The 9,590-nt window shown below is 40.4% G+C and overlaps 1 long non-coding RNA gene across 1 annotated transcript; it reads right to left on the reverse strand.

Annotated features, from left to right (window-relative positions):
- Positions 1 to 6,094: 6,094 nt before the first annotated feature.
- On the reverse strand, positions 6,095 to 7,308 carry LOC106013568. Its single transcript, XR_001185379.2, has 2 exons — positions 7,031 to 7,308; positions 6,095 to 6,904 (listed from the first exon to the last, which is right to left on the reverse strand). It is a non-coding gene; the product is annotated as an uncharacterized LOC106013568 (long non-coding RNA).
- Positions 7,309 to 9,590: the final 2,282 nt, after the last annotated feature.

The following is a 9,590-nucleotide window of genomic DNA, read 5'->3' on the forward strand; positions in this document are numbered from 1 at the left end:
GCCCCCCCCCCCCCCCTCCCAAATAAATAAATAAATGAATAAATAAATAAATAAATGTATAAATAAGATAGTTTTAAAGCTGTCTGCCATTTGGCTTGGTCCTATAGGAGATAAACGCCAGTGATATCACCTAAGTGATCGTCAGAGGAACGCAAGTGATCCCGCCTCTTAAATTTCCTGTGTTGACAGGGGCGTTAAATCTGAAAAAAATTTTGATTTTCTCCAGGATATGACTCATGGCCACCCGATCCGAACTGTAGTACCGACTGAGCTAACCGGACGCCCCCGCGTTTAAGAAGGGCACGTGCAGGAAAAGCTGTTGTTGTGTGTAACCTTATTGCTCTGTGCTACCGAACTTGGTCTGACATTGTTTAGGCATCGCGGTGAAATCAGGCGCTCGTCAAAATAATGAAACTGAAGAAACCAGCATTTTCCCTCTAGTTTGGCAATTTAAAAAAAATCGAATTATTGTTGTTGATGCTGTTGTTGTTGTATTGTTGTTATTTTTTTGGTTCAGTGTCTTTTATGTCGAAAAGAAAAAACATTTCCATTGGAATTTTTACTGAAAAGCATTGATTTAAGACACAAAATATGTATATTTTCTGTTTTCAAAGACTCTCAATCTATTGAAGTTAATACACTTTGGTGGCCTTGTACTCGTTTATTTTACTATGAAACAAGATGACCCCCACCTCCTCTGTTTTTAAGATTAATGAGAATCTTTTAAATTGAAAGCAAGGCAAATGATCTATGAGCAAGCTTTATGACGATACCAGTAACCACACAAGCCCAAAAATTGACGAGCGCCAGATTTCACCGCGTCATGACACATTTTGTATTTGTCTGAAGTGAACGTTATCAATCTTTGATGGCGTTTTCGTGACACGCACCTGAGAGGATTGAAGCCATAGCTAACTGGTCTAAGGCTACTTAGATATCTATCAGGGAGTGCTGACACACATAAAACTTAGATAAAAGCGTTGTGTTGCAACACATTTAATCTGTCTAATAATAGAAAAGGGACAATCCAATCACAGGGCAATGAGGAAGTCACCTCTTATGCTTATGTCGACAAAACTTCGAACAAATACAATTCAACCTAGAGGACGGAGAAAATCAGTCAACGTGTTTGAGGAATATCACGTTGTTTTGTTGGGGGTTTTTAACTTTTTTATTTCAACCAAAACTGGGTAAAACGCGTTCAGCTACAGGTGCGGGATCTGCCCGGTTTGATTTCAGGACAAGGACGCAAAAACGCAAACTAGAACACAGGATGGATATCTCACGGTGCTGAGAAAGTTTGGGAGAAGTTTGGGGAAGAGAGGATGTTATACTGAAGATGCCTGGTTCCAGTGAGATAGTGCCATACCCCACACGCCAAGAAAATCAAGGCTGGCCTTTGTACGGTTGAAAGAAAGGTTTGGAGGAACGACTTGTCAACTTTTAAGCCTAAAGGTTACAAAGGAATTGCCCCCCCCCCCCCCCCGCCCCCCGCCATTTGAGCCCCTTCAATTATTACATTATTTTTGAAAATGGCCGCCAAAGGTTAGTTATTTCCCTAGCTTAAGAAGAGTCCGTGGTAACTAAAAATTTACATTTCTTGTGCCTCTAATCAACGTTTTTCAGAAAAATTCACACAGAAATGAGTTCTTTAATGGGCATGAAAGGTGTTGAGCCAAAAAAACAAAAATTCGATAAAAATTCACAAACCTGCGGAAAAATGCAAGTTTCTTAATTTTGATTATTTTGACGAGAGCCTGATTCCACCACGCTGCCTCACAAATTGCCTCCTTAGAAAAGATTTTTCTGACATTTTTGGTCGTTCTTAATAAGACCATGAAACCAGAAACCAAATGTTCTGTCTGCTGTATCAAAATCGTAATATTCTGAGTCGGTAATAAGATATTCAAAGAATTGCTTTCAAAAAAGCATAACCTGTAGTGAAAAACAAAACGTTTCACGTCATATTTCTCGAAAGTAGGATAATAAATACATAAAACTTTGTTTAAATGTAATTCTTGGGTTGCGAAAAACAGATTTGAATAACCACTTCCCTGAATTCGTTTCGCAATATAGTATACTATTTCGTGGGCAAGGTTTGTAAGCGCTGGTCTATTGAGATAGAGTTTTGTGGTGGGGACTGCCGATCGCACCCATTCTGAGCCTTGTGTTAGCGGAATCATCATCATCATCATCTTTGCCTTTCTCACCCTGGACCAGAGTGTAGGCCACAAACAAACACTTTTGCAGAACACAAAGAATTAAAAAGAAATAATAATGTGTGACCAGGTTAGAACAGCTTTGTTTGTTTGTTCGTTTATTGTTTGTTGGTTAGTTTTAAAATTAAAGAAAAGCACATCTACACAATGGTGGTCACTTAATGCTGGGAAAAAGTAAGATAGACAGACGGACAGAAACAACAGAGGGAAAGTTAAAAGAAAAAAAAGTAGGGCCTACCAATGGCGCCCTCAAACCACCTACAGAGATTTCAGTTGACCGTTATCTTGTCAAACCAATCGTGAAGCCTTAGATATATATCTATCTAGATCTATTATATGTCACAGAGCGGGGACGAATCAACGAGTTCTGAGTCAGAGACCGTATGGTCGCTAGAACCATACAGCAGGTATAGAAAGTAGGCCTAGCCTACCTGACCCTTCGAGATAGCTCTCTGGTGCTTTTAAAAAGGAAAGAAAGAAAGCCGTACCCAAATATTATACATGTAATGATAAACTTTTGTGGATCTCGACACCAGCAGCGCTGACTGATAAATACATTTGTATACGTAACATGATAGTAACAAGTAAACACCCGTTTCGTTTCCGTTTTCACGTAGACATGAGTTAACCGAAAAATCTTTAGTTTTAGTAAGTCTTGCGACACTTGCAAGACTATGGGTCATAGTCATAGGGCCTATAACTATGGTACGTGTAAGTGCTGAAGATTAGAGATGTTACTTGTACTTGAAGAGAGTAACTTAAAAAGACAAGGAGGAGATATTTGAGACGATATTCGAAAGGAAAGAAAGAGCAAACCATACCAGAGCACCCACCAACCATCAACGAACAATCTTTACCGGTATTCTCTGCAGACGAGACGCGTCGGTTCCTTTAAAAAAGTCAGAGCCACACAATTGTAAAGCTGCCCTGCCGATATTTTCTGGACGCTTGTTGCTGTTGTTGTTGTTGTGTGTGTGTGTGTGTGTTAATGTGTGTGTGTGTTGGTGTGTGTGTGTATGTGTGTGTATGTGTGTGTGTGTGTATGTGTGCATGAGTGTGTGTGTCTGTGTGTATGTAATATGTATGTGTATGTGTGTGTATGTGTGTGTGTGTGTGTGTGTGTGTGTGTGTGTGTGTGTGTGTGTGTGTGTGTGTGTGTGTGGTAGCCTATCCGTTCGAAATGTTTGGAACCCCGAAGGCCACCGGCTCCCTTGGGTAGCGGGTGAGGCAGTCTTACTCCCCACATGGAAATCGAACTCCGGTCTACATGCCACTGCGAAGAGCCTTGCAGTTACACCACAGACGTGGGTGCAGGGTTGTACAGAAGACACCCAGCCGTACATTTCTGCAGGGCCCTGCAACATGATGCATTTGTCATCTCAAACTCAAAGCATATTAAAAAGTGTGGATAAAAAATCAAGACCTGGCAGACGTCCAAGTCAAACGGACTGGGTTTAAAAAACAACGATAAGATTGAAGCAGTTATGAATGATATCTTTTGTAACCAAAAGTCTTTGGCGACATTATTTGTACGGACTGGTGATGATACTAGTACTAGTGTTGTTTGAAATGAGAAAGTGGTTTTTGCAACAAGGATAAACAGTTCGGGAGTGACATTTTGATTACGCACTGTCTATGCACTATAGGCGCCCGTGTTTAGAAATGGTCTAAATTACGAAGATCTACATGTTTAATTAATTTTCTTTTGCCAGCAAATTTGATTGATTCTTCTTCCAACAATTAATAAGACGTGTGATTACCAGCCACAGTGGTTGTTATTCTGTGCGAGTGTTCTTTAGTCAGAAAACTTTGTTAGTGCACATGTAATTGTAATTATAGTAATAGTATTATCAGGGTGCATTACATGGCAATCTTGTCCTCTATTCAAAAGGACTGTTGTACGATGAATGGGCTGGCACACATGAAACATGTTCTGTTCGTCTGTGTTTGATTGAGTAAACAGTACTAAAAAGGGGGGCTCTCGTGGCCTAGAGGTTAAGGTGTTGGCCTCTCATTCAAAGGTCCAGGGTTCGAATCCGGGTAGCGACCAAAAAATTTTCTTCTCTAAAATTGTCTTCTTTCACCTCCTTTCCTGCTCTCAAGCAATGTTCTGTTGTCTGCTTTCATTTCCACTTCCTGCCCCCACCCCCTCACCTTTGCCCCCTCCTCTGGGCTCCTGACTCTTTCTGCAGCCTTTCTACTGCTACTCCTTGGCTGTCTTTCTGCCACACCCCTGATCTTCTGGTAGGAAAGATCTACACCTAGCCTTCTTGGACAAGGGCCAAAAATCTAGGAGGGCCCGTGTGCAAGTTGCGCACGTTAAAGATCCCTTGGTGGTCTAAAATCGACAAGAGTATGCTTCGGCCGCCACCCGGGCAAAATTCAAAATTTCCTACCAACTGAAAATATTAGGTGTGTCCCGCGCGCTCAAATGACCTTATGCAGTTGCGAGCGCCGTAAAACACTTTACAAAAACAAAAAACCAAAGTACTAAATAGAAGCCCATCAACATAAGAACGGTCATTTAGTGCTGGGAAATAGTAAGACAGGTCTGGGAAATGGTAAGACACGTCTGGGAAATAATAAGACAGGTCTGGGAAATAGTAAGACAGGTCTGGGAAATGGTAAGACAGGTCTGGGAAATAGTGAGACAGGTCTGGGAAATGGTAAGACAGGTCTGGGAAATAGTGAGACAGGTCTGGGAAATGGTAAGACAGGTCTGGGAAATAGTGAGACAGGTCTGGGAAATAGTGAGACAGGTACACAGAAAGAGCAGGGGGAAAGTAAAGAAGTAGAACATACCAGTAGCACCCTCTAGCCACTCGATCAACTGTCAAAACTGTATTTATTTATTGTGAAGCCCCTAAAGCCATCACGGAGTAGTGTACACATGTAGTTACTGGACTCGTAATCGTGAGATTGCGGGTTCGGGGGTTCGAGACTCAGCTCGGTCCGACGTTGTGTCCTTGGGTACATGTAAGGTAGAGCTGGAGCGGGCTCGATTGATCGAAGGCTTGCGAGCAGCGGACGGCTTGCGTCAGAGACCTGCGAGCAGGTGGGTGCTTTGCTTTGTCTGCCGCTCTTTATATGACCTTATTGTGATGCAAGTGCCGAAAAACTCTTACTAAAACAAACAACAAAAATCTGATCGTCTGCATAGTATGGCAAGGAGCCTAACTACAACACGGGTTTGTGGAAAAGTAGACGTCTATGTCTTAGAAAGTTAGATAGTCTTGGTTTATTTAAAATTTTGATTTAGTAAGCGTTTTACGACACTTGCAACACAAATAAGGCTACATAAGTAAGGAAGATAAGGGGCGCTTAAAAGAGAGTAACTAACAAAAAATGAAGGAGGAGAGATAAAAATGATAGTTGTTTGATAGGAAAGAAGGTGCAAACAGCACCAGAGCACCTGCCAACCACTCACTTAGATAGTCTTACACACACACACATGCACACAAATAGACACAAAATAATAATAATAATAGATAATAATAGATAGTATTTGTATAGCGCAAATTCCCGCTCAACAGCAGGCTCTATGCGCTTCACAATCTATACTATTACCCCAGCAGACCTGAGAGCATTCTGAAACAACCTCAACTTCCTGGGAAGCATACAGTGCAAGCGGCCATTTATAGGCGCTAAAACACTAACATACTGACAAGATCTTTCGCTGTCTATGGCCGGGTACCCATTTCCACCTGGGTGAAGTGAGGAAAATTCGTGTAAAGTGCCTTTCCCAAGGTCACGATTACGAGTCCGGTAGCCTAACCACTAGGCCACCGACGCCACCACACAGACACAAACACACTCACAGACACAAACACACTCAAACACATAATACTATCAAAGAAAGGAAGAAAACGCAAACAAATGTTCCAGTTATTTCACAACAACCAAACGTGTTTTCGTTAAATACTCACAAAGGCCCTGAATATGTCATTTCTTGCATCACACTTCATCATAACAAGAGAAACCTTCAGTCAGAGCACACCAAGGTCTCCGCCACAAAACAAGCAGACTCCACAAACTAACAAGCCCACAAAAAAAGACATTGTTTAGAGACAAAAAGGACATTTGTTTAGAGTTGAGTCTTTAGAGTTGAGTTGTTTTTTGTTTTGGTAGAAGTTTTACCGTGCTCGCAACTGCATAAGGCCATATGTGCACCAGAAGATTAGAGGTGTTACAAGAGAATAACAAACATAAAAAAAGAAGGAAGGGAGATAAGGACGATAGGTGTTTGATAGGAAAGAAGAGTTTTTACAGCACTTGCAACACAAATCATATAGTCATAAGTACCGGTGGTTAGAGGGTGACTAGAGAGTAACATACAAAGAAAAGAAGGGGGAGAGACAATTTGTTTGTTTGTTTGTTTGTTTGAGTAAAGAGAAGTATATTGATTCAAAAATGGTCAGTTAGTGCTAGTAAAAAAGAAAGACATACAGACAGAAACAATCGAGTGAAAGTTAAGAAGTAGGACCTATCAGTGGTGCCCTCCAACCATCTGCCTGGAGAGACAAAGACAAAGGAACAGACAACACCAGAGCACCTGCCAACCATCCACTCGACTCTGTGTACGTACAGAGAAGCACAGTGACACAACGGTCATACGGTCATACGGTCATACGTGCAGGGAAGAAGTACTGATAGACCGAAGGAACATAGGGAAAGAGAAGTAGGACCTACCAGTGGCACCCTCCAACTACCCCACTGACTGAAATAACAGAGGGAAAGAGAAGTAGGACCTACCAGTGGCACCCTCCAACTACCCCACTGACTGAAATAACAGAGGGAAAGAGAAGTAGGACCTGCCAGTGGCACCCTCCAACTACCCCAAAAAGCAGCGAAGTATTTCAGTAACAATTTGTACGCTATTATTACTATTTAAAAAAACAAAAAACAAAAAAAAAGAAAACCCCCAGAATAAAAAGAACATTTAGTAGAAACATTATTGATGACAACACAGCAGATTTTTTCCACAAACTGTGGCAAAACATTTCCAAACTGTAAATTGGTCGCTTTTAAGCACAAGGCGGCTATCTCGAAAAATGCTGTTTTGAGAAAATCGAAGGTACAGTTTTTGCCCATTGTTCAGTTTCTTTGAAAGTCAAGCAGTTTTCTCTATAATCAAACAAATACATGTATACACACAAATGAAACCAAACTTCTCCTATAGGTAGAGCAAAGCCCACTTTTGGTGCAGGTCAAGATTTCTGGAAACACCCGAAATCTGGTTTAGCCCGCTTGTCCATAAAAGCGACCAATTCAAGAGCTATTTCTTGTAAAAATCACTTTAAAATATCTTTCCTAAATTTATCTTCCATTTGCATTCAGATATTAAAAAGCAACAGTGGTGTAACTTTGAATGCATTTTTCTCAGTTCTTACTTTTCCACATTTTGTAACTTGTTACTTCAAAAAGCGATACATCTATTTCATCTTCTAGAAAACGTAACTGAAAAATATTAAGTGCATAATGATCAGGAAGATCGCAGCTATCAGAAAAGCAACAAAAAAAAACAAAAAAACTTGGAATGGCCCAGAGGTGACATATTCCTGATGTCCTCAGAACCACCCATGTATATCATAAGGACTAAGTGGACCACCAGTCTACTAAGATAACCTCTTTTCTCCATAACAAGATGAACGCTACTCAGGGGTCCATCCAGCTAAATATATGAGATAGGCCTTTTTATCAATAAGTCCTTCACACGTGGTAGGTGACCGTGTGGGGAACTAGAACCCACAAACAGCCAGGAAGGAAACTCCAGCAACAACAAAAAACGGTTTCAGTACGCCCCAGGGGCTGGTCGCATCAGAAAGAAAAAAGTTTATTTGAATGGATAAACTAAAACATTTTTTTACAATTCTGATTCGACCTCTATTCTTATTTCTTTTTTAAAAAGTCATTTGAGATGCATTCTGTATAATTAATCTTGTTTTTGATCAAATGAGGGAATAGACCTACTTAATCACACCATGATGAAGATTATTCCTCTCTGTGGCAACACAAAAGCGTCAACTCTCTGAAATAGTTGGAACAAAAACCAGTTATACTAAACACCCCCCCCCCCCCACCCATATCCTGCTGTTTTAACTTTGTCGCTGTAAATAGTGAGCCTAACATTAGATGCACCTGCCATCATTTAATAATGAAATGTCCAACTTTACATTGACTATTCCAGGTAAGAATCCATCGTACATCACTTTTCCATATGGTACAAGGCGGAATCTTACACCAAGCAGTCCAGAAGCATTATATATATATGCCATTTTTACAGCTCCAGGAACAAACAAAAACAAAAAACCACCAAAAAACCCAACAAAAACCCCATCAAATTGAGAGAAAAAAATAACGTAATAATATAGGAGTTAACTATTTCAAAGCTACACTTGTTTTTCAATCTTACCAAAGAACATGTTAAGTCTTCCCCGGTGAGGCAGTGCAAGGGTTTTAAAATCCCATGTCTATCACCGCAATAGACACCCTCTTGGACAATTTCGACTGTATTCCAACAATGAAATACATTTTTCTTGGTTGAAAATTCAGTGAGTATATCTGGAAAACATACATTCCCCACTGTGTGCCCTGACTTTTGGGACAACTTTTATTTATAGAACACAAGCCAAACTCGGCTATCAAAAGAGAATGCGACAGAGGACATAATTCACACAGTAACCATGACAACGCAATCAACAGTGCTCTGAGAAAGCACTGAGTAGCCTACAACAAAAACATGGAAGTATCATATGTGAGGCGTGCTGACAAAATGAGTTACTTCTCGCAACCCATAAACGGATATTATATTTAAGAAAAATTGACACTTGGGTCAAATTTGTAGAATTTTTATTGATTCCTTGACACTTGGGTCAAATTTGCAGAATTTTTATTGATGCCATATTCTTTAACTATAGATCTAATACGCCTTTTATTATTTCATACTTATAAATTGTAAAAGCTTCACCTATAAGCATGATGTATCTATTTCCATATGGCTTAAATCCGAGAAGTAACTCATTTTGTCAGCACACTTCACAAATATCATCTCATCTCACTTAGGAAGCAAGTGGGGGCCGGTAAAGATGCAGGTCAACTTGAAAACTGAGAATCTGGTTTAAATCAAAATGTTCATTGGATACGATGCACCGTCTTTGTCATGGCAAGCAGTTTTAGTTTTAGTAAAGAGTTTTATGTTAACAGCACTTGTGACCCAATAAGGTTACATAAGCGCCGAAGATTAGAAGTGTTGCAAGAGAGTAACAGCCACAAAAAAGGAGGAGAGATAAGGACGATAGATGTCTAATAGGAAAGAAGAAGAAAACCACACTAGAGCACCCGCTATGCCAAGCACCATATCCACTCACGTTA

Source organism: Aplysia californica, unplaced genomic scaffold (genome assembly GCF_000002075.1).
Source record: "Aplysia californica isolate F4 #8 unplaced genomic scaffold, AplCal3.0 scaffold01010, whole genome shotgun sequence".
Taxonomy (NCBI): Eukaryota; Metazoa; Mollusca; class Gastropoda; order Aplysiida; family Aplysiidae; genus Aplysia; species Aplysia californica.